Genomic DNA, 4,290 nt, shown 5'->3' with positions numbered 1-4,290 from the left:
AAGAAGCTGATGATCATGCAGCAGTGGATTACCTGTTTCTACATAGAGGAATTATTCAGTAACACCAGCCATGTCCTATTTTTTAATGCAGTGAGGCTTAAACAATATGTCTCATCGTCCTCATCGGTCCCTTGACCAGGGGTGGTCGTGGGAGCACTTTGCTACTGAGCAAATGAACAATGAGTCTGTAAAAAGTTAAACTAGTAGTAGTAGAGGTGTACAGACAGCTTGTATATAGAAAGTTTTTTTTGTTATTCTGCAGTGTGCTGTGTTTGTTATCATGTTATAATTGCTGTAACTCAGATTCAAATTCTTTTAAAATCATGTCTCTTTAGATGGAAGATATAGTACTAGTAGAGTACATTGAGTAGAAAATGTTGAGGTTGTACATGTATCTGTTTTGCATGTTAATTACAACTAACTTGTATTATACATGATGCAGAGAACTTTCTAATGTTCTGTGTTGTATTAGATATTCCATGTAACAGCCTTTGCATGTAAGGTAGCTATGGGGAAGGATGGATTAGTTGTATGTTTCAGATGCTCATCCAAAAATATTTAGGTATATGGGCAATTGCTGATGACTTTCAAAACACCAAAACACAGCGTTGGAGCTATTGAGCTTAAACTGTACAACTGTACATGTATGAGGTCACTGTCAATGTCAGGTACATGTGATGAGACCTAGTGCGAGTCTTCCTATGTAATCTTGACATAAGTACATGATGATGGAGAATAACAGGAATAGGAAATTGATTAAGAAGCTTTTATTTTGTTTTTATTTTGTATTAATATTCTGGGTAATCTGGATATTTCCATATCAGTTTATTACATAAATGTGTGCGCCTGTACATTCCACTAAAAGGCCAGAAGTTGTATGTGAATGAAGCTAACTGGAATTGGGATTGGGTCATTATGATCTGTACAGTGGCCTGGAAGATTTTTTACAAAGTATCAACTTTGTGAGTATTAGCTGTAAAGGGTTAGAAGATTTAGTGTTTGTCCAAAGTGCAATATTGTATTTGTCCAAAATCAATCAGTAGTTTCTTATATGTATACAAATAGATAAGTGCAAACACAAAGGATTATTACTATATCTAGTTGCATATAAAAGTTGTCGGTCGGTCTTATCCATTTGCGGGACTCTGTTTTGTCAAGCTTTATTTCATTGTAGTCAAGTCATCATGAAATAAATAGTGGACTTTGAAAAAGCAACATCTGCTTCATGAGTTTAAGTCCATAGTCTTTAGGACAGGGAAGCAGCCATAGTCAAGATTTCTTAGTAAAGGAGGAAACAGATGTTTTTGTTTTGACTTATCACAGTGATGTAAGGTTATATACAGCACTCAAAGAAAGGCTACCATATGCATAGTTTTGAAGTTGTCATGTTTTGGAAAAGTTATATTGACATTGCAAATTATGGTATCCCGCCTATAAAACAAACACGCTTTCTTTCACGTTTGGCTAGCATATATGTGTATTATTATTGTTATATGAATTGATTTCATACCTGAGGTAATATTACGTTATTGAGATATCTATAATTTAACATATCTCCAAACATTAACTGCAAACGCCCAGAAAAACCTTCAGTGTATACAACTGAAAGCTAAGGACTTCCATTAAAAATGATAACATCTACATCTGCGCTAGGGTAAGTAAAGTATTTTTTAAAAATATATTTGAGTGCACTGAAAAGACCTGAACAAATAAAATGCCACCATACAATGTGCCGCGCTATGGAAACTTCTGCAGTACCGCTGAATGTTGCTAGGTTATATACTGTCGCTTTTACATATTATTCGTATGTTTTTTGTAAATATATTTATCAAAACGCACTCTGAAAGCTATTTGACAAATGGAACATCAACATACGAATGTTTGCTAACTGCGCAGAGCATCATTGATGGATACAAGCTTTTTAACTCGACAGAAGACATCAATAAGCGCCACGGTGTTATGCGGTATATCGAATGGTCAAAATGAACAACGATTAATTGCCTATATCTTCAGTTGAATCAAAGAAAGACCAAAACTGCTAAAGGCACATATAGATCAGACCAATAGCCTACCGTGGTGAAAATTTCGTCGACAAATGCCGCTTCTTTTTCGTTTTATGAACGAAAACGCACTTCGGTCATGTGGGGTTCAGATTGAGCTAGAATTGTCTATGTCGAGCATAGCGGGCGGACAGCGCCCTCGCTTTACGCGAAAGTGGATCGTCTTGGTTTTTCATATCTCGCCAAAAATACGCCGGATTTCTTCCAAATTAAGTCAATATATCAATGAAATCTTACTTAGTTGCTGTATGAATTCCCATGTAGTTATCTTAATCGGTTATTGAGTTTTGAACCTTTGAACATAGCGGTCGGAGCGCGCTCTCACTTTGCGCAAAACTAGAACGGCTTGGTTTTTCATATCTCTCCAAGAAATACGCCGGATTTCTTCCAAATTAAGTCAATATATCAATGAAATCTTACTTAGTTGCTGTATGAATTCCCATGTAGTTATCTTAATCGGTTATTGAGTTTTGAACCTTTGAAGTTTGGATCATAGCGGTCGGAACGCGATATCACTGTGCGCAAAACTAGAACGTCTTGGTTTTTCATATGTCTCCAAGGAAACGGGTTTGAACTGTTGTGTGGTCACGGAAAACAAGGGAAGATAAATGTACTAGGTATTTGCAAGCAGGACAACGGAAAACTTTTCAACAACAAAAATATACAAGTTATTACATACTAACGCATGCTTGATAGAAACGCATGGTTAGACATTGTTAATAGCACCTCGTATGAGGATGACCTGAACTGAACTGATTACATATTACGCTACATACTTTGGTTAAAGATGTATGTTGAAAATACCGCTCCCGTTTCGTTTGATGAAGACAAACGCACTTCCGTACAGGTGTATGTGGTTCGTTGGGACGTGGGTTTCTGGCTAGAACGTGTAGGACTTCATGTCTCCTATCAGAATCAGATTTCTTAAATTTGGCTGAAATGTTGATAAATGCTTGTGAAGTCATGTCAATTGCTATGCTGAAATCATGGATCATTATCAAGTTACTTGGTAATATCATCGGTGTCGAACTCATGGCGCACGTTTTCCAAACCATGTCTACAAAACTCTACACTGATTGGGTTGGCATCCATCTGTCTCGGAAGATAATTGTAGGCAGACAGAGTGGGTTAGGTCTGCATGGCCTGCACTTCGGGTTTTTAAGGTGAAGGAGGGGTGTGCTCTTCCTTCTCCACCCTCTCGTCTACTGGCGCACTAACATATTCACATACATAAACACATAACCAGTTCATTTATGCACCTCCACACTTGAGGTGGATACGGTTTCGGCGTAATCAAGTACATGTACTAGTCCAGGTTTAGGCTCAGATCCGAACCTGACCATGTCTGGTTGACATAGTATAAGACAGAAGTTCTTGGTGAGAAGATTCTTAAGTCAAACCAATTGTGATATAATTGAATGTTGCACAAAATTTTCCATTTGATTATACCAACCTCATGGTTAACTCAGGAACGTATGGAATATATTGCCCTAAAACAGAACCAATATGATAGAGAGTCATATCATATTTGATCGAGGCAATAAGATCTAGATTTACTTTATTTATCCCCTTTCCGTCAAATCACCTACTAGGATGTCTAAATATAAATGTCGACATTTATACTTTGTTCAGTTTTGTCTAAATTTCAGAATTAGGTCAGGTAATTTGGTATCTACCAATGCTCCACACACATGTATACAAATATATCAACAAATATTATACAGATAAAGTCAATCAATGATGACAATAGGCCAATCCATCAATATCCACCCCAGAGTCTACTATATCAAAATGAATAAATAAAGAGGCTCTTTTTCTCACAACTCTTTCTTTATTTCACACCAACATTTCAGTGACCATCTTTCACCTTCCTCAGGACAATATTGGGCAGTATATGCACTGTAGCTATATACAGAACTGTAGATCTTGCTGCTTACAGATACAGTCACAAGCGTTTACAAATATACAGTGATTGCAGATGTACGGATTCAAGGATGCACATTTCTCAGACTCCGGCATCAAAATATGAACCTATGAATATGACACACTGCACAAAAAAGGCATTCGAAACAATAGAGTTAACAGGTGTCGTTTAGTTTTTTTTCTAAATGGCATATCAAACTATCACAAATACAGGTATATACAGTACTACAATTGGAAAAGCAAACTCACAGTACACTTAGTATCAGCAGAATACAAATTATTGCGACCGTCGAGAAGCCCTCGTTGT

General features: G+C 36.9%; 2 protein-coding genes across 2 annotated transcripts in view; one reads left to right on the top strand and one right to left on the bottom strand.

Moving 5' to 3' along the window:
• LOC118421949 (zinc finger protein 208-like) overlaps positions 1–4,290 on the bottom strand; it is a 516,296-nt gene that overhangs the window by 343,530 nt on the left and 168,476 nt on the right. The gene's annotated exons all lie outside the window — the stretch shown is intronic.
• Positions 1–4,290, top strand: part of LOC118421010 (zinc finger protein 239-like) — a 63,967-nt gene that overhangs the window by 7,447 nt on the left and 52,230 nt on the right. The window lies entirely within an intron of this gene.

The sequence above is a fragment of the Branchiostoma floridae genome, chromosome 8 (genome assembly GCF_000003815.2).
Source record: "Branchiostoma floridae strain S238N-H82 chromosome 8, Bfl_VNyyK, whole genome shotgun sequence".
NCBI lineage: Eukaryota > Metazoa > Chordata > Leptocardii > Amphioxiformes > Branchiostomatidae > Branchiostoma > Branchiostoma floridae.
The sequence above is the reverse complement of the archived record's forward strand: the minus strand, read 5'-3'. Positions and strand labels throughout refer to the sequence as shown.